We start from the raw sequence: 26,571 nt of genomic DNA, 5'->3' as shown, positions 1-26,571 counted from the left end.
GACGTTTCCAATTTCACTGCCTGGCACTGGGAGAGAGTCAAACAGAGTGTTGCCCCATTACCTAGCAAAGCTTTTGTAGAGCGCGAATGTCTGTGTGGCAGCGAATGCAGTTCCAAGGGACAGTCAAAACCAGCTACAGCTTTCAGTGCTGGCAGCTTTCCTGTGGGCGCAATCTCTGGACGTTTCCAATTTCACTGCCGGGCACTGGGAGAGAGTCAAACAGAGTGTTGCCCCTTTACCAAGCAATGCTTTAGCAGAGCGCGAATGTCTGTGTGGCAGCGAATGCAGTTCCAAGGGACAGTGAAAACCAGCTAGAGCTTTCAGTGCTGGCAGCTTTCCTGTGGACGCAATCTCTGGACGTTTCCAATTTCACTGCCGGGCACTGGGAGAGAGAAAAAAAGAGTGTTGCCCCATTGCCTAGCAAAGCTTTTGTAGAGCGCGAATGTCTCTGTGGCAGCGAATGCAGTTCCAAGGGACAGTGAAAACCAGCTACAGCTTTCAGTGCTGGCAGCTTTCCTGTGGACGCAATCTCTGGACGTTTCCAATTTCACTGCCGGGCACTGGGAGAGAGAAAAAAAGAGTGTTGCCCCATTGCCTAGCAAAGCTTTTGTAGAGCGCGAATGTCTGTGTGGCAGCGAATGCAGTTCCAAGGGAGAGTGAAAACCAGCTACAGCTTTCAGTGCTGGCAGCTTTCCTGTGGGCGCAATCTCTGGACGTTTCCAATTTGGTAGCCGGGCTCTGCTAGAGAGAGATACAGAGTGTTGCCCCATTACCTAGCAAAGCTTTAGTAGAGCGCGAATGTCTGTGTGGCAGCGAATGCACTTCCAAGGGACAGTGAAAACCAGCTACTGCTTTCACTGCTGGCTGCTTTCCTGTGGGCGCAATCTCTGGACGTTTCCAATTTCACTGCCGGGCTCTGCCAGAGAGAGATACAGAGTGTTGCCCTATTACGAAGCAAAGCTTTAGCACAGCGCGAACGTCTGTGTGGCAGCGAATGTAGTTCCAAGGGAGAGTGAAAACCAGCTACAGCTTTCAGTGCTGGCAGCTTTCCTGTGGGCGCAATCTCTGGACGTTTCCAATTTCACTGCCTGGCACTGGGAGAGAGTCAAACAGAGTGTTGCCCCATTACCTAGCAAAGCTTTTGTAGAGCGCGAATGTCTGTGTGGCAGCGAATGCAGTTCCAAGGGAGAGTGAAAACCAGCTACAGCTTTCAGTGCTGGCAGCTTTCCTGTGGGCGCAATCTCTGGACGTTTCCAATTTCACTGCCGGGCACTGGGAGAGAGTCAAACAGAGTGTTGCCCCTTTACCAAGCAATGCTTTAGCAGAGCGCGAATGTCTGTGTGGCAGCGAATGCAGTTCCAAGGGACAGTGAAAACCAGCTACAGCTTTCAGTGCCGGCAGCTTTCCTGTGGACGCAATCTCTGGACGTTTCCAATTTCACTGCCGGGCACTGGGAGAGAGTCAAACAGAGTGTTGCCCCATTGCCTAGCAAAGCTTTTGTAGAGCGCGAATGTCTGTGTGGCAGCGAATGCAGTTCCAAGGGACAGTGAAAACCAGCTACAGCTTTCAGTGCTGGCAGCTTTCCTGTGGGCACAATCTCTGGACGTTTCCAGTTTGGCAGCCGGGCTCTGTCACAGAGAGATACAGTGTTGCCCCATTAGGAAGAAATGCTTTAGCACAGCGCGAAAGTCTGTGTGGCAGCGAATGCAGTTCCAAGGGAGAGTGAAAACCAGCTACAGCTTTCAGTGCTGGCAGCTTTCCTGTGGGCGCAATCTCTGGACGTTTCCAATTTGGTAGCCGGGCTCTGCTAGAGAGAGATACAGAGTGTTGCCCCATTACCTAGCAAAGCTTTAGTAGAGCGCGAATGTCTGTGTGGCAGCGAATGCAGTTCCAAGGGACAGTGAAAACCAGCTACAGCTTTCAGTGCTGGCAGCTTTCCTGTGGGCGCAATCTCTGGACGTTTCCAATTTCACTGCCTGGCACTGGGAGAGAGTCAAACAGAGTGTTGCCCCATTACCTAGCAAAGCTTTTGTAGAGCGCGAATGTCTGTGTGGCAGCGAATGCAGTTCCAAGGGACAGTCAAAACCAGCTACAGCTTTCAGTGCTGGTAGCTTTCCTGTGGGCGCAATCTCTGGACGTTTCCAATTTCACTGCCGGGCACTGGGAGAGAGTCAAACAGAGTGTTGCCCCTTTACCAAGCAATGCTTTAGCAGAGCGCGAATGTCTGTGTGGCAGCGAATGCAGTTCCAAGGGACAGTGAAAACCAGCTACAGCTTTCAGTGCTGGCAGCTTTCCTGTGGGCGCAATCTCTGGACGTTTCCAATTTCACTGCCGGGCACTGGGAGAGAGTCAAACACAGTGTTGCCCCATTGCGTAGCAAAGCTTTTGTAGAGCGCGAATGTCTGTGTGGCAGCGAATGCAGTTCCAAGGGAGAGTGAAAACCAGCTACAGCTTTCAGTGCTGGCAGCTTTCCTGTGGGCGCAATCTCTGGACGTTTCCAATTTGGCAGCCGGGCTCTGTCACAGAGAGATACAGTGTTGCCCCATTAGGAAGAAATGCTTTAGCACAGCCTGAAAGTCTTTGTGGCAGCGAATGCAGTTCCAAGGGAGAGTGAAAACCAGCTACAGCTTTCAGTGCTGGCAGCTTGCCTGTGGGCGCAATCTCTGGACGTTTCCAATTTCACTGCCGGGCACTGGGAGAGAGTCAAACAGAGTGTTGCCCCTTTACCAAGCAATGCTTTAGCAGAGCGCGAATGTCTGTGTGGCAGCGAATGCAGTTCCAAGGGACAGTGAAAACCAGCTACAGCTTTCAGTGCTGGCAGCTTTCCTGTGGGCGCAATCTCTGGACGTTTCCAATTTCACTGCCGGGCACTGGGAGAGAGTCAAACAGAGTGTTGCCCCATTGCCTAGCAAAGCTGTAGTAGAGCGCGAATGTCTGTGTGGCAGCGAATGCAGTTCCAAGGGACAGTGAAAACCAGCTACAGCTTTCAGTGCTGGCTGCTTTCCTGTGGGCGCAATCTCTGGACGTTTCCAATTTGGCAGACGGGCTCTGCCAGAGAGAGATACAGAGTGTTGCCCGACTACGAAGCAAAGCTTTAGCACAGCGCGAACGTCTGTGTGGCAGCGAATGTAGTTCCAAGGGAGAGTGAAAACCAGCTACAGCTTTCAGTGCTGGCAGCTTTCCTGTGGGCGCAATCTCTGGACGTTTCCAATTTCACTGCCGGGCTCTGCCAGAGAGAGATACAGAGTGTTGCCCCATTACCTAGCAAAGCTTTAGTAGAGCGCGAATGTCTGTGTGGCAGCGAATGCACTTCCAAGGGACAGTGAAAACCAGCTACTGCTTTCACTGCTGGCTGCTTTCCTGTGGGCGCAATCTCTGGACGTTTCCAATTTCACTGCCGGGCTCTGCCAGAGAGAGATACAGAGTGTTGCCCTATTACGAAGCAAAGCTTTAGCACAGCGCGAACGTCTGTGTGGCAGCGAATGTAGTTCCAAGGGACAGTGAAAACCAGCTACAGCTTTCAGTGCTGGCAGCTTTCCTGTGGGCGCAATCTCTGGACGTTTCCAATTTCACTGCCTGGCACTGGGAGAGAGTCAAACAGAGTGTTGCCCCATTACCTAGCAAAGCTTTTGTAGAGCGCGAATGTCTGTGTGGCAGCGAATGCAGTTCCAAGGGAGAGTGAAAACCAGCTACAGCTTTCAGTGCTGGCAGCTTTCCTGTGGGCGCAATCTCTGGACGTTTCCAATTTCACTGCCGGGCACTGGGAGAGAGTCAAACAGAGTGTTGCCCCTTTACCAAGCAATGCTTTAGCAGAGCGCGAATGTCTGTGTGGCAGCGAATGCAGTTCCAAGGGACAGTGAAAACCAGCTACAGCTTTCAGTGCTGGCAGCTTTCCTGTGGGCGCAATCTCTGGACGTTTCCAATTTCACTGCCGGGCACTGGGAGAGAGTCAAACAGAGTGTTGCCCCATTGCCTAGCAAAGCTTTTGTAGAGCGCGAATGTCTGTGTGGCAGCGAATGCAGTTCCAAGGGACAGTGAAAACCAGCTACAGCTTTCAGTGCTGGCAGCTTTCCTGTGGGCGCAATCTCTGGACGTTTCCAATTTGGCAGCCGGGCTCTGTCACAGAGAGATACAGTGTTGCCCCATTAGGAAGAAATGCTTTAGCACAGCCTGAAAGTCTTTGTGGCAGCGAATGCAGTTCCAAGGGAGAGTGAAAACCAGCTACAGCTTTCAGTGCTGGCAGCTTTCCGGTGGGCGCAATCTCTGGACGTTTCCAATTTCACTGCCGGGCACTGGGAGAGAGTCAAACAGAGTGTTGCCCCTTTACCAAGCAATGCTTTAGCAGAGCGCGAATGTCTGTGTGGCAGCGAATGCAGTTCCAAGGGACAGTGAAAACCAGCTACAGCTTTCAGTGCTGGCAGCTTTCCTGTGGGCGCAATCTCTGGACGTTTCCAATTTCACTGCCGGGCACTGGGAGAGAGTCAAACAGAGTGTTGCCCCATTGCCTAGCAAAGCTTTTGTAGAGCGCGAATGTCTGTGTGGCAGCGAATGCAGTTCCAAGGGACAGTGAAAACCAGCTACAGCTTTCAGTGCTGGCAGCTTTCCTGTGGGCGCAATCTCTGGACGTTTCCAATTTGGCAGCCGGGCTCTGTCACAGAGAGATACAGTGTTGCCCCATTAGGAAGAAATGCTTTAGCACAGCGCGAAAGTCTGTGTGGCAGCTAATGCAGTTCCAAGGGACAGTGAAAACCAGCTACAGCTTTCAGTGCTGGCAGCTTTCCTGTGGGCGCAATCTCTGGACGTTTCCAATTTCACTGCCGGGCACTGGGAGAGAGTCAAACAGAGTGTTGCCCCATTACCTAGCAAAGCTTTAGTAGAGCGCGAATGTCTGTGTGGCAGCGAATGCAGTTCCAAGGGACAGTGAAAACCAGCTACAGCTTTCAGTGCTGGCTGCTTTCCTGTGGGCGCAATCTCTGGACGTTTCCAATTTATCAGCCGGGCTCTGCCAGAGAGAGATACAGAGTGTTGCCCGATTACGAAGCAAAGCTTTAGGACAGCGCGAACGTCTGTGTGGCAGCGAATGTAGTTCCAAGGGAGAGTGAAAACCAGCTACAGCTTTCAGTGCTGGCAGCTTTCCTGTGGGCGCAATCTCTGGACGTTTCCAATTTCACTGCCGGGCTCTGCCAGAGAGAGATACAGAGTGTTGCCCCATTACCTAGGAAAGCTTTTGTAGAGCGCGAATGCCTGTGTGGCAGCGAATGCAGTTCCAAGGGAGATTGAAAACCAGCTACAGCTTTCAGTGCTGGCAGCTTTCCTGTGGGCGCAATCTCTGGACGTTTCCAATTTCACTGCCGGGCTCTGCCAGAGAGAGATACAGAGTGTTGCCCTATTACGAAGCAAAGCTTTAGCACAGCGCGAACGTCTGTGTGGCAGCGAATGCAGTTCCAAGGGACAGTGAAAACCAGCTACAGCTTTCAGTGCTGGCAGCTTTCCTGTGGGCACAATCTCTGGACGTTTCCAGTTTGGCAGCCGGGCTCTGTCACAGAGAGATACAGTGTTGCCCCATTAGGAAGAAATGCTTTAGCACAGCGCGAAAGTCTGTGTGGCAGCGAATGCAGTTCCAAGGGAGAGTGAAAACCAGCTACAGCTTTCAGTGCTGGCAGCTTTCCTGTGGGCGCAATCTCTGGACGTTTCCAATTTCACTGCCTGGCACTGGGAGAGAGTCAAACAGAGTGTTGCCCCATTACCTAGCAAAGCTTTTGTAGAGCGCGAATGTCTGTGTGGCAGCGAATGCAGTTCCAAGGGACAGTCAAAACCAGCTACAGCTTTCAGTGCTGGCAGCTTTCCTGTGGGCGCAATCTCTGGACGTTTCCAATTTCACTGCCGGGCACTGGGAGAGAGTCAAACAGAGTGTTGCCCCTTTACCAAGCAATGCTTTAGCAGAGCGCGAATGTCTGTGTGGCAGCGAATGCAGTTCCAAGGGACAGTGAAAACCAGCTAGAGCTTTCAGTGCTGGCAGCTTTCCTGTGGACGCAATCTCTGGACGTTTCCAATTTCACTGCCGGGCACTGGGAGAGAGAAAAAAAGAGTGTTGCCCCATTGCCTAGCAAAGCTTTTGTAGAGCGCGAATGTCTCTGTGGCAGCGAATGCAGTTCCAAGGGACAGTGAAAACCAGCTACAGCTTTCAGTGCTGGCAGCTTTCCTGTGGACGCAATCTCTGGACGTTTCCAATTTCACTGCCGGGCACTGGGAGAGAGAAAAAAAGAGTGTTGCCCCATTGCCTAGCAAAGCTTTTGTAGAGCGCGAATGTCTGTGTGGCAGCGAATGCAGTTCCAAGGGAGAGTGAAAACCAGCTACAGCTTTCAGTGCTGGCAGCTTTCCTGTGGGCGCAATCTCTGGACGTTTCCAATTTGGTAGCCGGGCTCTGCTAGAGAGAGATACAGAGTGTTGCCCCATTACCTAGCAAAGCTTTAGTAGAGCACGAACGTCTGTGTGGCAGCGAATGCAGTTCCAAGGGACAGTGAAAACCAGCTACAGCTTTCAGTGCTGGCAGCTTTCCTGTGCGCACAATCTCTGGACGTTTCCAATTTCACTGCGGGGCACTGAGAGAGAGTCATACAGCGTGTTGCCCCATTACCTAGCAAAGCTTTAGTAGAGCGCGAATGTCTGTGTGGCAGCGAATGCACTTCCAAGGGACAGTGAAAACCAGCTACTGCTTTCACTGCTGGCTGCTTTCCTGTGGGCGCAATCTCTGGACGTTTCCAATTTCACTGCCGGGCTCTGCCAGAGAGAGATACAGAGTGTTGCCCTATTACGAAGCAAAGCTTTAGCACAGCGCGAACGTCTGTGTGGCAGCGAATGTAGTTCCAAGGGAGAGTGAAAACCAGCTACAGCTTTCAGTGCTGGCAGCTTTCCTGTGGGCGCAATCTCTGGACGTTTCCAATTTCACTGCCTGGCACTGGGAGAGAGTCAAACAGAGTGTTGCCCCATTACCTAGCAAAGCTTTTGTAGAGCGCGAATGTCTGTGTGGCAGCGAATGCAGTTCCAAGGGACAGTGAAAACCAGCTACAGCTTTCAGTGCTGGCAGCTTTCCTGTGGGCGCAATCTCTGGACGTTTCCAATTTCACTGCCGGGCACTGGGAGAGAGTCAAACAGAGTGTTGCCCCTTTACCAAGCAATGCTTTAGCAGAGCGCGAATGTCTGTGTGGCAGCGAATGCAGTTCCAAGGGACAGTGAAAACCAGCTACAGCTTTCAGTGCCGGCAGCTTTCCTGTGGACGCAATCTCTGGACGTTTCCAATTTCACTGCCGGGCACTGGGAGAGAGTCAAACAGAGTGTTGCCCCATTGCCTAGCAAAGCTTTTGTAGAGCGCGAATGTCTGTGTGGCAGCGAATGCAGTTCCAAGGGACAGTGAAAACCAGCTACAGCTTTCAGTGCTGGCAGCTTTCCTGTGGGCACAATCTCTGGACGTTTCCAGTTTGGCAGCCGGGCTCTGTCACAGAGAGATACAGTGTTGCCCCATTAGGAAGAAATGCTTTAGCACAGCGCGAAAGTCTGTGTGGCAGCGAATGCAGTTCCAAGGGAGAGTGAAAACCAGCTACAGCTTTCAGTGCTGGCAGCTTTCCTGTGGGCGCAATCTCTGGACGTTTCCAATTTGGTAGCCGGGCTCTGCTAGAGAGAGATACAGAGTGTTGCCCCATTACCTAGCAAAGCTTTAGTAGAGCGCGAATGTCTGTGTGGCAGCGAATGCAGTTCCAAGGGACAGTGAAAACCAGCTACAGCTTTCAGTGCTGGCAGCTTTCCTGTGGGCGCAATCTCTGGACGTTTCCAATTTCACTGCCTGGCACTGGGAGAGAGTCAAACAGAGTGTTGCCCCATTACCTAGCAAAGCTTTTGTAGAGCGCGAATGTCTGTGTGGCAGCGAATGCAGTTCCAAGGGACAGTCAAAACCAGCTACAGCTTTCAGTGCTGGTAGCTTTCCTGTGGGCGCAATCTCTGGACGTTTCCAATTTCACTGCCGGGCACTGGGAGAGAGTCAAACAGAGTGTTGCCCCTTTACCAAGCAATGCTTTAGCAGAGCGCGAATGTCTGTGTGGCAGCGAATGCAGTTCCAAGGGACAGTGAAAACCAGCTACAGCTTTCAGTGCTGGCAGCTTTCCTGTGGGCGCAATCTCTGGACGTTTCCAATTTCACTGCCGGGCACTGGGAGAGAGTCAAACACAGTGTTGCCCCATTGCGTAGCAAAGCTTTTGTAGAGCGCGAATGTCTGTGTGGCAGCGAATGCAGTTCCAAGGGAGAGTGAAAACCAGCTACAGCTTTCAGTGCTGGCAGCTTTCCTGTGGGCGCAATCTCTGGACGTTTCCAATTTGGCAGCCGGGCTCTGTCACAGAGAGATACAGTGTTGCCCCATTAGGAAGAAATGCTTTAGCACAGCCTGAAAGTCTTTGTGGCAGCGAATGCAGTTCCAAGGGAGAGTGAAAACCAGCTACAGCTTTCAGTGCTGGCAGCTTGCCTGTGGGCGCAATCTCTGGACGTTTCCAATTTCACTGCCGGGCACTGGGAGAGAGTCAAAGAGAGTGTTGCCCCTTTACCAAGCAATGCTTTAGCAGAGCGCGAATGTCTGTGTGGCAGCGAATGCAGTTCCAAGGGACAGTGAAAACCAGCTACAGCTTTCAGTGCTGGCAGCTTTCCTGTGGGCGCAATCTCTGGACGTTTCCAATTTCACTGCCGGGCACTGGGAGAGAGTCAAACAGAGTGTTGCCCCATTGCCTAGCAAAGCTGTAGTAGAGCGCGAATGTCTGTGTGGCAGCGAATGCAGTTCCAAGGGACAGTGAAAACCAGCTACAGCTTTCAGTGCTGGCTGCTTTCCTGTGGGCGCAATCTCTGGACGTTTCCAATTTGGCAGACGGGCTCTGCCAGAGAGAGATACAGAGTGTTGCCCGACTACGAAGCAAAGCTTTAGCACAGCGCGAACGTCTGTGTGGCAGCGAATGTAGTTCCAAGGGAGAGTGAAAACCAGCTACAGCTTTCAGTGCTGGCAGCTTTCCTGTGGGCGCAATCTCTGGACGTTTCCAATTTCACTGCCGGGCTCTGCCAGAGAGAGATACAGAGTGTTGCCCCATTACCTAGCAAAGCTTTAGTAGAGCGCGAATGTCTGTGTGGCAGCGAATGCACTTCCAAGGGACAGTGAAAACCAGCTACTGCTTTCACTGCTGGCTGCTTTCCTGTGGGCGCAATCTCTGGACGTTTCCAATTTCACTGCCGGGCTCTGCCAGAGAGAGATACAGAGTGTTGCCCTATTACGAAGCAAAGCTTTAGCACAGCGCGAACGTCTGTGTGGCAGCGAATGTAGTTCCAAGGGACAGTGAAAACCAGCTACAGCTTTCAGTGCTGGCAGCTTTCCTGTGGGCGCAATCTCTGGACGTTTCCAATTTCACTGCCTGGCACTGGGAGAGAGTCAAACAGAGTGTTGCCCCATTACCTAGCAAAGCTTTTGTAGAGCGCGAATGTCTGTGTGGCAGCGAATGCAGTTCCAAGGGAGAGTGAAAACCAGCTACAGCTTTCAGTGCTGGCAGCTTTCCTGTGGGCGCAATCTCTGGACGTTTCCAATTTCACTGCCGGGCACTGGGAGAGAGTCAAACAGAGTGTTGCCCCTTTACCAAGCAATGCTTTAGCAGAGCGCGAATGTCTGTGTGGCAGCGAATGCAGTTCCAAGGGACAGTGAAAACCAGCTACAGCTTTCAGTGCTGGCAGCTTTCCTGTGGGCGCAATCTCTGGACGTTTCCAATTTCACTGCCGGGCACTGGGAGAGAGTCAAACAGAGTGTTGCCCCATTGCCTAGCAAAGCTTTTGTAGAGCGCGAATGTCTGTGTGGCAGCGAATGCAGTTCCAAGGGACAGTGAAAACCAGCTACAGCTTTCAGTGCTGGCAGCTTTCCTGTGGGCGCAATCTCTGGACGTTTCCAATTTGGCAGCCGGGCTCTGTCACAGAGAGATACAGTGTTGCCCCATTAGGAAGAAATGCTTTAGCACAGCCTGAAAGTCTTTGTGGCAGCGAATGCAGTTCCAAGGGAGAGTGAAAACCAGCTACAGCTTTCAGTGCTGGCAGCTTTCCGGTGGGCGCAATCTCTGGACGTTTCCAATTTCACTGCCGGGCACTGGGAGAGAGTCAAACAGAGTGTTGCCCCTTTACCAAGCAATGCTTTAGCAGAGCGCGAATGTCTGTGTGGCAGCGAATGCAGTTCCAAGGGACAGTGAAAACCAGCTACAGCTTTCAGTGCTGGCAGCTTTCCTGTGGGCGCAATCTCTGGACGTTTCCAATTTCACTGCCGGGCACTGGGAGAGAGTCAAACAGAGTGTTGCCCCATTGCCTAGCAAAGCTTTTGTAGAGCGCGAATGTCTGTGTGGCAGCGAATGCAGTTCCAAGGGACAGTGAAAACCAGCTACAGCTTTCAGTGCTGGCAGCTTTCCTGTGGGCGCAATCTCTGGACGTTTCCAATTTGGCAGCCGGGCTCTGTCACAGAGAGATACAGTGTTGCCCCATTAGGAAGAAATGCTTTAGCACAGCGCGAAAGTCTGTGTGGCAGCTAATGCAGTTCCAAGGGACAGTGAAAACCAGCTACAGCTTTCAGTGCTGGCAGCTTTCCTGTGGGCGCAATCTCTGGACGTTTCCAATTTCACTGCCGGGCACTGGGAGAGAGTCAAACAGAGTGTTGCCCCATTACCTAGCAAAGCTTTAGTAGAGCGCGAATGTCTGTGTGGCAGCGAATGCAGTTCCAAGGGACAGTGAAAACCAGCTACAGCTTTCAGTGCTGGCTGCTTTCCTGTGGGCGCAATCTCTGGACGTTTCCAATTTATCAGCCGGGCTCTGCCAGAGAGAGATACAGAGTGTTGCCCGATTACGAAGCAAAGCTTTAGGACAGCGCGAACGTCTGTGTGGCAGCGAATGTAGTTCCAAGGGAGAGTGAAAACCAGCTACAGCTTTCAGTGCTGGCAGCTTTCCTGTGGGCGCAATCTCTGGACGTTTCCAATTTCACTGCCGGGCTCTGCCAGAGAGAGATACAGAGTGTTGCCCCATTACCTAGGAAAGCTTTTGTAGAGCGCGAATGCCTGTGTGGTAGCGAATGCAGTTCCAAGGGAGATTGAAAACCAGCTACAGCTTTCAGTGCTGGCAGCTTTCCTGTGGGCGCAATCTCTGGACGTTTCCAATTTCACTGCCGGGCTCTGCCAGAGAGAGATACAGAGTGTTGCCCTATTACGAAGCAAAGCTTTAGCACAGCGCGAACGTCTGTGTGGCAGCGAATGCAGTTCCAAGGGACAGTGAAAACCAGCTACAGCTTTCAGTGCTGGCAGCTTTCCTGTGGGCACAATCTCTGGACGTTTCCAGTTTGGCAGCCGGGCTCTGTCACAGAGAGATACAGTGTTGCCCCATTAGGAAGAAATGCTTTAGCACAGCGCGAAAGTCTGTGTGGCAGCGAATGCAGTTCCAAGGGAGAGTGAAAACCAGCTACAGCTTTCAGTGCTGGCAGCTTTCCTGTGGGCGCAATCTCTGGACGTTTCCAATTTCACTGCCTGGCACTGGGAGAGAGTCAAACAGAGTGTTGCCCCATTACCTAGCAAAGCTTTTGTAGAGCGCGAATGTCTGTGTGGCAGCGAATGCAGTTCCAAGGGACAGTCAAAACCAGCTACAGCTTTCAGTGCTGGCAGCTTTCCTGTGGGCGCAATCTCTGGACGTTTCCAATTTCACTGCCGGGCACTGGGAGAGAGTCAAACAGAGTGTTGCCCCTTTACCAAGCAATGCTTTAGCAGAGCGCGAATGTCTGTGTGGCAGCGAATGCAGTTCCAAGGGACAGTGAAAACCAGCTAGAGCTTTCAGTGCTGGCAGCTTTCCTGTGGACGCAATCTCTGGACGTTTCCAATTTCACTGCCGGGCACTGGGAGAGAGAAAAAAAGAGTGTTGCCCCATTGCCTAGCAAAGCTTTTGTAGAGCGCGAATGTCTGTGTGGCAGCGAATGCAGTTCCAAGGGAGAGTGAAAACCAGCTACAGCTTTCAGTGCTGGCAGCTTTCCTGTGGGCGCAATCTCTGGACGTTTCCAATTTGGTAGCCGGGCTCTGCTAGAGAGAGATACAGAGTGTTGCCCCATTACCTAGCAAAGCTTTAGTAGAGCACGAACGTCTGTGTGGCAGCGAATGCAGTTCCAAGGGACAGTGAAAACCAGCTACAGCTTTCAGTGCTGGCAGCTTTCCTGTGCGCACAATCTCTGGACGTTTCCAATTTCACTGCGGGGCACTGAGAGAGAGTCATACAGCGTGTTGCCCCATTACCTAGCAAAGCTTTAGTAGAGCGCGAATGTCTGTGTGGCAGCGAATGCACTTCCAAGGGACAGTGAAAACCAGCTACTGCTTTCACTGCTGGCTGCTTTCCTGTGGGCGCAATCTCTGGACGTTTCCAATTTCACTGCCGGGCTCTGCCAGAGAGAGATACAGAGTGTTGCCCTATTACGAAGCAAAGCTTTAGCACAGCGCGAACGTCTGTGTGGCAGCGAATGTAGTTCCAAGGGAGAGTGAAAACCAGCTACAGCTTTCAGTGCTGGCAGCTTTCCTGTGGGCGCAATCTCTGGACGTTTCCAATTTCACTGCCTGGCACTGGGAGAGAGTCAAACAGAGTGTTGCCCCATTACCTAGCAAAGCTTTTGTAGAGCGCGAATGTCTGTGTGGCAGCGAATGCAGTTCCAAGGGACAGTGAAAACCAGCTACAGCTTTCAGTGCTGGCAGCTTTCCTGTGGGCGCAATCTCTGGACGTTTCCAATTTCACTGCCGGGCACTGGGAGAGAGTCAAACAGAGTGTTGCCCCTTTACCAAGCAATGCTTTAGCAGAGCGCGAATGTCTGTGTGGCAGCGAATGCAGTTCCAAGGGACAGTGAAAACCAGCTACAGCTTTCAGTGCCGGCAGCTTTCCTGTGGACGCAATCTCTGGACGTTTCCAATTTCACTGCCGGGCACTGGGAGAGAGTCAAACAGAGTGTTGCCCCATTGCCTAGCAAAGCTTTTGTAGAGCGCGAATGTCTGTGTGGCAGCGAATGCAGTTCCAAGGGACAGTGAAAACCAGCTACAGCTTTCAGTGCTGGCAGCTTTCCTGTGGGCACAATCTCTGGACGTTTCCAGTTTGGCAGCCGGGCTCTGTCACAGAGAGATACAGTGTTGCCCCATTAGGAAGAAATGCTTTAGCACAGCGCGAAAGTCTGTGTGGCAGCGAATGCAGTTCCAAGGGAGAGTGAAAACCAGCTACAGCTTTCAGTGCTGGCAGCTTTCCTGTGGGCGCAATCTCTGGACGTTTCCAATTTGGTAGCCGGGCTCTGCTAGAGAGAGATACAGAGGGTTGCCCCATTACCTAGCAAAGCTTTAGTAGAGCGCGAATGTCTGTGTGGCAGCGAATGCAGTTCCAAGGGACAGTGAAAACCAGCTACAGCTTTCAGTGCTGGCAGCTTTCCTGTGGGCGCAATCTCTGGACGTTTCCAATTTCACTGCCTGGCACTGGGAGAGAGTCAAACAGAGTGTTGCCCCATTACCTAGCAAAGCTTTTGTAGAGCGCGAATGTCTGTGTGGCAGCGAATGCAGTTCCAAGGGACAGTCAAAACCAGCTACAGCTTTCAGTGCTGGTAGCTTTCCTGTGGGCGCAATCTCTGGACGTTTCCAATTTCACTGCCGGGCACTGGGAGAGAGTCAAACAGAGTGTTGCCCCTTTACCAAGCAATGCTTTAGCAGAGCGCGAATGTCTGTGTGGCAGCGAATGCAGTTCCAAGGGACAGTGAAAACCAGCTACAGCTTTCAGTGCTGGCAGCTTTCCTGTGGGCGCAATCTCTGGACGTTTCCAATTTCACTGCCGGGCACTGGGAGAGAGTCAAACAGAGTGTTGCCCCATTGCCTAGCAAAGCTTTTGTAGAGAGCGAACGTCTGTGTGGCAGCGAATGCAGTTCCAAGGGACAGTGAAAACCAGCTACAGCTTTCAGTGCTGGCAGCTTTCCTGTGGGCGCCATCTCTGGACGTTTCCAATTTGGTAGCCGGGCTCTGCTAGAGAGAGATACAGAGTGTTGCCCCATTACCTAGCAAAGCTTTAGTAGAGAGCGAACGTCTGTGTGGCAGCGAATGCAGTTCCAAGGGACAGTGAAAACCAGCTACAGCTTTCAGTGCTGGCAGCTTTCCTGTGCGCACAATCTCTGGACGTTTCCAATTTCACAGCGGGGCACTGAGAGAGAGTCATACAGCGTGTTGCACCATTACCTAGCAAAGCTTTAGTAGAGCGCGAATGTCTGTGTGGCAGCGAATGCAGTTCCAAGGGACAGTGAAAACCAGCTACAGCTTTCAGTGCTGGCAGCTTTCCTGTGGGCGCAATCTCTGGACGTTTCCAATTTCACTGCCTGGCACTGGGAGAGAGTCAAACAGAGTGTTGCCCCATTACCTAGCAAAGCTTCTGTAGAGCGCGAATGTCTGTGTGGCAGCGAATGCAGTTCCAAGGGACAGTCAAAACCAGCTACAGCTTTCAGTGCTGGCAGCTTTCCGGTGGGCGCAATCTCTGGACGTTTCCAATTTCACTGCTGGGCACTGGGAGAGAGTCAAACAGAATGTTGCCCCTTTACCAAGCAATGCTTTAGCAGAGCGCGAATGTCTGTGTGGCAGCAAATGCAGTTCCAAGGGACAGTGAAAACCAGCTACAGCTTTCAGTGCTGGCAGCTTTCCTGTGGGCGCAATCTCTGGACGTTTCCAATTTCACTGCGGGGCACTGGGAGAGAGTCAAACAGAGTGTTGCCCCATTGGCTAGCAAAGCTGTAGTACAGCGCGAATGTCTGTGTGGCAGCGAATGCAGTTCCAAGGGAGAGTGAAAACCAGCTACAGCTTTCAGTGCTGGCTGCTTTCCTGTGGGCGCAATCTCTGGACGTTTCCAATTTGGCAGACGGGCTCTGCCAGAGAGAGATACAGAGTGTTGCCCGACTACGAAGCAAAGCTTTAGCACAGCGTGAACGTCTGTGTGGCAGCGAATGTAGTTCCAAGGGAGAGTGAAAACCAGCTACAGCTTTCAGTGCTGGCAGCTTTCCTGTGGGCGCAATCTCTGGACGTTTCCAATTTCACTGCGGGGCACTGGGAGACAGTTATACAGGGTGTTGCCCCATTACCTAGCAAAGCTTTAGTAGAGCGCGAATGTCTGTGTGGCAGCGAATGCACTTCCAAGGGACAGTGAAAACCAGCTACTGCTTTCACTGCTGGCTGCTTTCCTGTGGGCGCAATCTCTGGACGTTTCCAATTTCACTGCCGGGCTCTGCCAGAGAGAGATACAGAGTGTTGCCCTATTACGAAGCAAAGCTTTAGCACAGCGCGAACGTCTGTGTGGCAGCGAATGCAGTTCCAAGGGACAGTGAAAACCAGCTACAGCTTTCAGTGCTGGCAGCTTTCCTGTGGGCACAATCTCTGGACGTTTCCAGTTTGGCAGCCGGGCTCTGTCACAGAGAGATACAGTGTTGCCCCATTAGGAAGAAATGCTTTAGCACAGCGCGAAAGTCTGTGTGGCAGCGAATGCAGTTCCAAGGGAGAGTGAAAACCAGCTACAGCTTTCAGTGCTGGCAGCTTTCCTGTGGGCGCAATCTCTGGACGTTTCCAATTTCACTGCCTGGCACTGGGAGAGAGTCAAACAGAGTGTTGCCCCATTACCTAGCAAAGCTTTTGTAGAGCGCGAATGTCTGTGTGGCAGCGAATGCAGTTCCAAGGGACAGTCAAAACCAGCTACAGCTTTCAGTGCTGGCAGCTTTCCTGTGGGCGCAATCTCTGGACGTTTCCAATTTCACTGCCGGGCACTGGGAGAGAGTCAAACAGAGTGTTGCCCCTTTACCAAGCAATGCTTTAGCAGAGCGCGAATGTCTGTGTGGCAGCGAATGCAGTTCCAAGGGACAGTGAAAACCAGCTAGAGCTTTCAGTGCTGGCAGCTTTCCTGTGGACGCAATCTCTGGACGTTTCCAATTTCACTGCCGGGCACTGGGAGAGAGAAAAAAAGAGTGTTGCCCCATTGCCTAGCAAAGCTTTTGTAGAGCGCGAATGTCTCTGTGGCAGCGAATGCAGTTCCAAGGGACAGTGAAAACCAGCTACAGCTTTCAGTGCTGGCAGCTTTCCTGTGGACGCAATCTCTGGACGTTTCCAATTTCACTGCCGGGCACTGGGAGAGAGAAAAAAAGAGTGTTGCCCCATTGCCTAGGAAAGCTTTTGTAGAGCGCGAATGTCTGTGTGGCAGCGAATGCAGTTCCAAGGGAGAGTGAAAACCAGCTACAGCTTTCAGTGCTGGCAGCTTTCCTGTGGGCGCAATCTCTGGACGTTTCCAATTTGGTAGCCGGGCTCTGCTAGAGAGAGATACAGAGTGTTGCCCCATTACCTAGCAAAGCTTTAGTAGAGCACGAACGTCTGTGTGGCAGCGAATGCAGTTCCAAGGGACAGTGAAAACCAGCTACAGCTTTCAGTGCTGGCAGCTTTCCTGTGCGCACAATCTCTGGACGTTTCCAATTTCACTGCGGGGCACTGAGAGAGAGTCATACAGCGTGTTGCCCCATTACCTAGCAAAGCTTTAGTAGAGCGCGAATGTCTGTGTGGCAGCGAATGCACTTCCAAGGGACAGTGACAACCAGCTACTGCTTTCACTGCTGGCTGCTTTCCTGTGGGCGCAATCTCTGGACGTTTCCAATTTCACTGCCGGGCTCTGCCAGAGAGAGATACAGAGTGTTGCCCTATTACGAAGCAAAGCTTTAGCACAGCGCGAACGTCTGTGTGGCAGCGAATGTAGTTCCAAGGGACAGTGAAAACCAGCTACAGCTTTCAGTGCTGGCAGCTTTCCTGTGGGCGCAATCTCTGGACGTTTCCAATTTCACTGCCTGGCACTGGGAGAGAGTCAAACAGAGTGTTGCCCCATTACCTAGCAAAGCTTTTGTAGAGCGCGAATGTCTGTGTGGCAGCGAATGCAGTTCCAAGGGAGAGTGAAAACCAGCTACAGCTTTCAGTGCTGGCAGCTTTCCTGTGGGCGCAATCTCTGGACGTTTCCAATTTCACTGCCGGGCACTGGGAGAGAGTCAAACAGAGTGTTGCCCCTTTACCAAGCAATGCTTTAGCAGAGCGCGAATGTCTGTGTGGCAGCGAATGCAGTTCCAAGGGACAGTGAAAACCAGCTACAGCTTTCAGTGCTGGCAGCTTTCCTGTGGGCGCAATCTCTGGACGTTTCCAATTTCACTGCCGGGCACTGGGAGAGAGTCAAACAGAGTGTTGCCCCATTGCCTAGCAAAGCTTTTGTAGAGCGCGAATGTCTGTGTGGCAGCGAATGCAGTTCCAAGGGACAGTGAAAACCAGCTACAGCTTTCAGTGCTGGCAGCTTTCCTGTGGGCGCAATCTCTGGACGTTTCCAATTTGGCAGCCGGGCTCTGTCACAGAGAGATACAGTGTTGCCCCATTAGGAAGAAATGCTTTAGCACAGCCTGAAAGTCTTTGTGGCAGCGAATGCAGTTCCAAGGGAGAGTGAAAACCAGCTACAGCTTTCAGTGCTGGCAGCTTTCCGGTGGGCGCAATCTCTGGACGTTTCCAATTTCACTGCCGGGCACTGGGAGAGAGTCAAACAGAGTGTTGCCCCTTTACCAAGCAATGCTTTAGCAGAGCGCGAATGTCTGTGTGGCAGCGAATGCAGTTCCAAGGGACAGTGAAAACCAGCTACAGCTTTCAGTGCTGGCAGCTTTCCTGTGGGCGCAATCTCTGGACGTTTCCAATTTCACTGCCGGGCACTGGGAGAGAGTCAAACAGAGTGTTGCCCCATTGCCTAGCAAAGCTTTTGTAGAGCGCGAATGTCTGTGTGGCAGCGAATGCAGTTCCAAGGGACAGTGAAAACCAGCTACAGCTTTCAGTGCTGGCTGCTTTCCTGTGGGCGCAATCTCTGGACGTTTCCAATTTATCAGCCGGGCTCTGCCAGAGAGAGATACAGAGTGTTGCCCGATTACGAAGCAAAGCTTTAGGACAGCGCGAACGTCTGTGTGGCAGCGAATGTAGTTCCAAGGGAGAGTGAAAACCAGCTACAGCTTTCAGTGCTGGCAGCTTTCCTGTGGGCGCAATCTCTGGACGTTTCCAATTTCACTGCCGGGCTCTGCCAGAGAGAGATACAGAGTGTTGCCCCATTACCTAGGAAAGCTTTTGTAGAGCGCGAATGCCTGTGTGGCAGCGAATGCAGTTCCAAGGGAGATTGAAAACCAGCTACAGCTTTCAGTGCTGGCAGCTTTCCTGTGGGCGCAATCTCTGGACGTTTCCAATTTCACTGCCGGGCTCTGCCAGAGAGAGATACAGAGTGTTGCCCTATTACGAAGCAAAGCTTTAGCACAGCGCGAACGTCTGTGTGGCAGCGAATGCAGTTCCAAGGGACAGTGAAAACCAGCTACAGCTTTCAGTGCTGGCAGCTTTCCTGTGGGCACAATCTCTGGACGTTTCCAGTTTGGCAGCCGGGCTCTGTCACAGAGAGATACAGTGTTGCCCCATTAGGAAGAAATGCTTTAGCACAGCGCGAAAGTCTGTGTGGCAGCGAATGCAGTTCCAAGGGAGAGTGAAAACCAGCTACAGCTTTCAGTGCTGGCAGCTTTCCTGTGGGCGCAATCTCTGGACGTTTCCAATTTCACTGCCTGGCACTGGGAGAGAGTCAAACAGAGTGTTGCCCCATTACCTAGCAAAGCTTTAGTAGAGCGCGAATGTCTGTGTGGCAGCGAATGCAGTTCCAAGGGACAGTGAAAACCAGCTACAGCTTTCAGTGCTGGCAGCTTTCCTGTGGGCGCAATCTCTGGACGTTTCCAATTTCACTGCCTGGCACTGGGAGAGAGTCAAACAGAGTGTTGCCCCATTACCTAGCAAAGCTTTTGTAGAGCGCGAATGTCTGTGTGGCAGCGAATGCAGTTCCAAGGGACAGTCAAAACCAGCTACAGCTTTCAGTGCTGGTAGCTTTCCTGTGGGCGCAATCTCTGGACGTTTCCAATTTCACTGCCGGGCACTGGGAGAGAGTCAAACAGAGTGTTGCCCCTTTACCAAGCAATGCTTTAGCAGAGCGCGAATGTCTGTGTGGCAGCGAATGCAGTTCCAAGGGACAGTGAAAACCAGCTACAGCTTTCAGTGCTGGCAGCTTTCCTGTGGGCGCAATCTCTGGACGTTTCCAATTTCACTGCCGGGCACTGGGAGAGAGTCAAACAGAGTGTTGCCCCATTGCCTAGCAAAGCTTTTGTAGAGAGCGAACGTCTGTGTGGCAGCGAATGCAGTTCCAAGGGACAGTGAAAACCAGCTACAGCTTTCAGTGCTGGCAGCTTTCCTGTGGGCGCCATCTCTGGACGTTTCCAATTTGGTAGCCGGGCTCTGCTAGAGAGAGATACAGAGTGTTGCCCCATTACCTAGCAAAGCTTTAGTAGAGAGCGAACGTCTGTGTGGCAGCGAATGCAGTTCCAAGGGACAGTGAAAACCAGCTACAGCTTTCAGTGCTGGCAGCTTTCCTGTGGGCGCAATCTCTGGACGTTTCCAATTTCACTGCCTGGCACTGGGAGAGAGTCAAACAGAGTGTTGCCCCATTACCTAGCAAAGCTTTTGTAGAGCGCGAATGTCTGTGTGGCAGCGAATGCAGTTCCAAGGGACAGTCAAAACCAGCTACAGCTTTCAGTGCTGGCAGCTTTCCGGTGGGCGCAATCTCTGGACGTTTCCAATTTCACTGCTGGGCACTGGGAGAGAGTCAAACAGAATGTTGCCCCTTTACCAAGCAATGCTTTAGCAGAGCGCGAATGTCTGTGTGGCAGCAAATGCAGTTCCAAGGGACAGTGAAAACCAGCTACAGCTTTCAGTGCTGGCAGCTTTCCTGTGGGCGCAATCTCTGGACGTTTCCAATTTCACTGCGGGGCACTGGGAGAGAGTCAAACAGAGTGTTGCCCCATTGGCTAGCAAAGCTGTAGTACAGCGCGAATGTCTGTGTGGCAGCGAATGCAGTTCCAAGGGAGAGTGAAAACCAGCTACAGCTTTCAGTGCTGGCTGCTTTCCTGTGGGCGCAATCTCTGGACGTTTCCAATTTGGCAGACGGGCTCTGCCAGAGAGAGATACAGAGTGTTGCCCGACTACGAAGCAAAGCTTTAGCACAGCGTGAACGTCTGTGTGGCAGCGAATGTAGTTCCAAGGGAGAGTGAAAACCAGCTACAGCTTTCAGTGCTGGCAGCTTTCCTGTGGGCGCAATCTCTGGACGTTTCCAATTTCACTGCGGGGCACTGGGAGACAGTTATACAGGGTGTTGCCCCATTACCTAGCAAAGCTTTAGTAGAGCGCGAATGTCTGTGTGGCAGCGAATGCACTTCCAAGGGACAGTGAAAACCAGCTACTGCTTTCACTGCTGGCTGCTTTCCTGTGGGCGCAATCTCTGGACGTTTCCAATTTCACTGCCGGGCTCTGCCAGAGAGAGATACAGAGTGTTGCCCTATTACGAAGCAAAGCTTTAGCACAGCGCGAACGTCTGTGTGGCAGCGAATGCAGTTCCAAGGGACAGTGAAAACCAGCTACAGCTTTCAGTGCTGGCAGCTTTCCTGTGGGCACAATCTCTGGACGTTTCCAGTTTGGCAGCCGGGCTCTGTCACAGAGAGATACAGTGTTGCCCCATTAGGAAGAAATGCTTTAGCACAGCGCGAAAGTCTGTGTGGCAGCGAATGCAGTTCCAAGGGAGAGTGAAAACCAGCTACAGCTTTCAGTGCTGGCAGCTTTCCTGTGGGCGCAATCTCTGGACGTTTCCAATTTCACTGCCTGGCACTGGGAGAGAGTCAAACAGAGTGTTGCCCCATTACCTAGCAAAGCTTTTGTAGAGCGCGAATGTCTGTGTGGCAGCGAATGCAGTTCCAAGGGACAGTCAAAACCAGCTACAGCTTTCAGTGCTGGCAGCTTTCCTGTGGGCGCAATCTCTGGACGTTTCCAATTTCACTGCCGGGCACTGGGAGAGAGTCAAACAGAGTGTTGCCCCTTTACCAACCAATGCTTTAGCAGAGCGCGAATGTCTGTGTGGCAGCGAATGCAGTTCCAAGGGACAGTGAAAACCAGCTAGAGCTTTCAGTGCTGGCAGCTTTCCTGTGGACGCAATCTCTGGACGTTTCCAATTTCACTGCCGGGCACTGGGAGAGAGAAAAAAAGAGTGTTGCCCCATTGCCTAGCAAAGCTTTTGTAGAGCGCGAATGTCTCTGTGGCAGCGAATGCAGTTCCAAGGGACAGTGAAAACCAGCTACAGCTTTCAGTGCTGGCAGCTTTCCTGTGGACGCAATCTCTGGACGTTTCCAATTTCACTGCCGGGCACTGGGAGAGAGAAAAAAAGAGTGTTGCCCCATTGCCTAGGAAAGCTTTTGTAGAGCGCGAATGTCTGTGTGGCAGCGAATGCAGTTCCAAGGGAGAGTGAAAACCAGCTACAGCTTTCAGTGCTGGCAGCTTTCCTGTGGGCGCAATCTCTGGACGTTTCCAATTTGGTAGCCGGGCTCTGCTAGAGAGAGATACAGAGTGTTGCCCCATTACCTAGCAAAGCTTTAGTAGAGCACGAACGTCTGTGTGGCAGCGAATGCAGTTCCAAGGGACAGTGAAAACCAGCTACAGCTTTCAGTGCTGGCAGCTTTCCTGTGCGCACAATCTCTGGACGTTTCCAATTTCACTGCGGGGCACTGAGAGAGAGTCATACAGCGTGTTGCCCCATTACCTAGCAAAGCTTTAGTAGAGCGCGAATGTCTGTGTGGCAGCGAATGCACTTCCAAGGGACAGTGACAACCAGCTACTGCTTTCACTGCTGGCTGCTTTCCTGTGGGCGCAATCTCTGGACGTTTCCAATTTCACTGCCGGGCTCTGCCAGAGAGAGATACAGAGTGTTGCCCTATTACGAAGCAAAGCTTTAGCACAGCGCGAACGTCTGTGTGGCAGCGAATGTAGTTCCAAGCGACAGTGAAAACCAGCTACAGCTTTCAGTGCTGGCAGCTTTCCTGTGGGCGCAATCTCTGGACGTTTCCAATTTCACTGCCTGGCACTGGGAGAGAGTCAAACAGAGTGTTGCCCCATTACCTAGCAAAGCTTTTGTAGAGCGCGAATGTCTGTGTGGCAGCGAATGCAGTTCCAAGGGACAGTGAAAACCAGCTACAGCTTTCAGTGCTGGCAGCTTTCCTGTGGGCGCAATCTCTGGACGTTTCCAATTTCACTGCCGGGCACTGGGAGAGAGTCAAACAGAGTGTTGCCCCTTTACCAAGCAATGCTTTAGCAGAGCGCGAATGTCTGTGTGGCAGCGAATGCAGTTCCAAGGGACAGTGAAAACCAGCTACAGCTTTCAGTGCCGGCAGCTTTCCTGTGGACGCAATCTCTGGACGTTTCCAATTTCACTGCCGGGCACTGGGAGAGAGTCAAACAGAGTGTTGCCCCATTGCCTAGCAAAGCTTTTGTAGAGCGCGAATGTCTCTGTGGCAGCGAATGCAGTTCCAAGGGACAGTGAAAACCAGCTACAGCTTTCAGTGCTGGCAGCTTTCCTGTGGGCACAATCTCTGGACGTTTCCAGTTTGGCAGCCGGGCTCTGTCACAGAGAGATACAGTGTTGCCCCATTAGGAAGAAATGCTTTAGCACAGCGCGAAAGTCTGTGTGGCAGCGAATGCAGTTCCAAGGGAGAGTGAAAACCAGCTACAGCTTTCAGTGCTGGCAGCTTTCCTGTGGGCGCAATCTCTGGACGTTTCCAATTTGGTAGCCGGGCTCTGCTAGAGAGAGATACAGAGTGTTGCCCCATTACCTAGCAAAGCTTTAGTAGAGCGCGAACGTCTGTGTGGCAGCGAATGCAGTTCCAAGGGACAGTGAAAACCAGCTACAGCTTTCAGTGCTGGCAGCTTTCCTGTGCGCACAATCTCTGGACGTTTCCAATTTCACTGCGGGGCACTGAGAGAGAGTCATACAGAGTGTTGCCCCATTACCTAGCAAAGCTTTAGTAGAGCGCGAATGTCTGTGTGGCAGCGAATGCAGTTCCAAGGGACAGTGAAAACCAGCTACAGCTTTCAGTGCTGGCAGCTTTCCTGTGGGCGCAATCTCTGGACGTTTCCAATTTCACTGCCTGGCACTGGGAGAGAGTCAAACAGAGTGTTGCCCCATTACCTAGCAAAGCTTTTGTAGAGCGCGAATGTCTGTGTGGCAGCGAATGCAGTTCCAATGGACAGTCAAAACCAGCTACAGCTTTCAGTGCTGGCAGCTTTCCTGTGGGCGCAATCTCTGGACGTTTCCAATTTCACTGCCGGGCACTGGGAGAGAGTCAAACAGAGTGTTGCCCCTTTACCAAGCAATGCTTTAGCAGAGCGCGAATGTCTGTGTGGCAGCGAATGCAGTTCCAAGGGACAGTGAAAACCAGCTACAGCTTTCAGTGCTGGCAGCTTTCCTGTGGGCGCAATCTCTGGACGTTTCCAATTTCACTGCCGGGCACTGGGAGAGAGTCAAACAGAGTGTTGCCCCATTGCCTAGCAAAGCTTTTGTAGAGAGCGAACGTCTGTGTGGCAGCGAATGCAGTTCCAAGGGACAGTGAAAACCAGCTAAAGCTTTCAGTGCTGGCAGCTTTCCTGTGGGCGCCATCTCTGGACGTTTCCAATTTGGTAGCCGGGCTCTGCTAGAGAGAGATACAGAGTGTTGCCCCATTACCTAGCAAAGCTTTAGTAGAGAGCGAACGTCTGTGTGGCAGCGAATGCAGTTCCAAGGGACAGTGAAAACCAGCTACAGCTTTCAGTGCTGGCAGCTTTCCTGTGCGCACAATCTCTGGACGTTTCCAATTTCACTGCGGGGCACTGAGAGAGAGTCATACAGCGTGTTGCCCCATTACCTAGCAAAGCTTTAGTAGAGCGCGAATGTCTGTGTGGCAGCGAATGCAGTTCCAAGGGACAGTGAAAACCAGCTACAGCTTTCAGTGCTGGCAGCTTTCCTGTGGGCGCAATCTCTGGACGTTTCCAATTTCACTGCCTGGCACTGGGAGAGAGTCAAACAGAGTGTTGCCCCATTACCTAGCAAAGCTTTTGTAGAGCGCGAATGTCTGTGTGGCAGCGAATGCAGTTCCAAGGGACAGTCAAAACCAGCTACAGCTTTCAGTGCTGGCAGCTTTCCGGTGGGCGCAATCTCTGGACGTTTCCAATTTCACTGCTGGGCACTGGGAGAGAGTCAAACAGAATGTTGCCCCTTTACCAAGCAATGCTTTAGCAGAGCGCGAATGTCTGTGTGGCAGCGAATGCAGTTCCAAGGGACAGTGAAAACCAGCTACAGCTTTCAGTGCTGGCTGCTTTCCTGTGGGCGCAATCTCTGGACGTTTCCAATTTGGCAGACGGGCTCTGCCAGAGAGAGATACAGAGTGTTGCCCGACTACGAAGCAAAGCTTTAGCACAGCGTGAACGTCTGTGTGGCAGCGAATGTAGTTCCAAGGGAGAGTGAAAACCAGCTACAGCTTTCAGTGCTGGCAGCTTTCCTGTGGGCGCAATCTCTGGACGTTTCCAATTTCACTGCGGGGCACTGGGAGACAGTTATACAGGGTGTTGCCCCATTACCTAGCAAAGCTTTAGTAGAGCGCGAATGTCTGTGTGGCAGCGAATGCACTTCCAAGGGACAGTGAAAACCAGCTACTGCTTTCACTGCTGGCTGCTTTCCTGTGGGCGCAATCTCTGGACGTTTCCAATTTCACTGCCGGGCTCTGCCAGAGAGAGATACAGAGTGTTGCCCTATTACGAAGCAAAGCTTTAGCACAGCGCGAACGTCTGTGTGGCAGCGAATGCAGTTCCAAGGGAGAGTGAAAACCAGCTACAGCTTTCAGTGCTGGCAGCTTTCCTGTGGGCGCAATCTCTGGACGTTTCCAATTTCACTGCCGGGCACTGGGAGAGAGTCAAACAGAGTGTTGCCCCTTTACCAAGCAATGCTTTAGCAGAGCGCGAATGTCTGTGTGGCAGCGAATGCAGTTCCAAGGGACAGTGAAAACCAGCTACAGCTTTCAGTGCTGGCAGCTTTCCTGTGGGCGCAATATCTGGACGTTTCCAATTTCACTGCCGGGCACTGGGAGAGAGTCAAACAGAGTGTTGCCCCATTGCCTAGCAAAGCTTTTGTAGAGCGCGAATGTCTGTGTGGCAGCGAATGCAGTTCCAAGGGACAGTGAAAACCAGCTACAGCTTTCAGTGCTGGCAGCTTTCCTGTGGGCGCAATCTCTGGACGTTTCCAATTTGGCAGCCGGGCTCTGTCACAGAGAGATACAGTGTTGCCCCATTAGGATGAAATGCTTTAGCACAGCCTGAAAGTCTTTGTGGCAGCGAATGCAGTTCCAAGGGAGAGTGAAAACCAGCTACAGCTTTCAGTGCTGGCAGCTTTCCTGTGGGCGCAATCTCTGGACGTTTCCAATTTCACTGCCGGGCACTGGGAGAGAGTCAAACAGAGTGTTGCCCCTTTACCAAGCAATGCTTTAGCAGAGCGCGAATGTCTGTGTGGCAGCGAATGCAGTTCCAAGGGACAGTGAAAACCAGCTACAGCTTTCAGTGCTGGCAGCTTTCCTGTGGGCGCAATCTCTGGACGTTTCCAATTTCACTGCCGGGCACTGGGAGAGAGTCAAACAGAGTGTTGCCCCATTGCCTAGCAAAGCTTTTGTAGAGCGCGAATGTCTGTGTGGCAGCGAATGCAGTTCCAAGGGACAGTGAAAACCAGCTACAGCTTTCAGTGCTGGCAGCTTTCCTGTGGGCGCAATCTCTGGACGTTTCCAATTTGGCAGCCGGGCTCTGTCACAGAGAGATACAGTGTTGCCCCATTAGGAAGAAATGCTTTAGCACAGCCTGAAAGTCTGTGTGGCAGCGAATGCAGTTCCAAGGGAGAGTGAAAACCAGCTACAGCTTTCAGTGCTGGCAGCTTTCCTGTGGGCGCAATCTCTGGACGTTTCCAATTTCACTGCCGGGCACTGGGAGAGAGTCAAACAGAGTGTTGCCCCTTTACCAAGCAATGCTTTAGCAGAGCGCGAATGTCTGTGTGGCAGCGAATGCAGTTCCAAGGGACAGTGAAAACCAGCTACAGCTTTCAGTGCTGGCAGCTTTCCTGTGGGCGCAATCTCTGGACGTTTCCAATTTCACTGCCGGGCACTGGGAGAGAGTCAAACAGAGTGTTGCCCCATTGCCTAGCAAAGCTTTTGTAGAGCGCGAATGTCTGTGTGGCAGCGAATGCAGTTCCAAGGGACAGTGAAAACCAGCTACAGCTTTCAGTGCTGGCAGCTTTCCTGTGGGCGCAATCTCTGGACGTTTCCAATTTGGCAGCCGGGCTCTGTCACAGAGAGATACAGTGTTGCCCCATTAGGAAGAAATGCTTTAGCACAGCGCGAAAGTCTGTGTGGCAGCTAATGCAGTTCCAAGGGACAGTGAAAACCAGCTACAGCTTTCAGTGCTGGCAGCTTTCCTGTGGGCGCAATCTCTGGACGTTTCCAATTTAACTGCGGGGCACTGGGAGAGAGTCAAACAGAGTGTTGCCCCATTACCTAGCAAAGCTGTAGTAGAGCTCGAA

This window comes from Mycteria americana, chromosome 2 (assembly GCF_035582795.1).
Source record: "Mycteria americana isolate JAX WOST 10 ecotype Jacksonville Zoo and Gardens chromosome 2, USCA_MyAme_1.0, whole genome shotgun sequence".
NCBI classification, from domain to species: domain Eukaryota; kingdom Metazoa; phylum Chordata; class Aves; order Ciconiiformes; family Ciconiidae; genus Mycteria; species Mycteria americana.
This window is presented reverse-complemented; position numbering follows the sequence as displayed.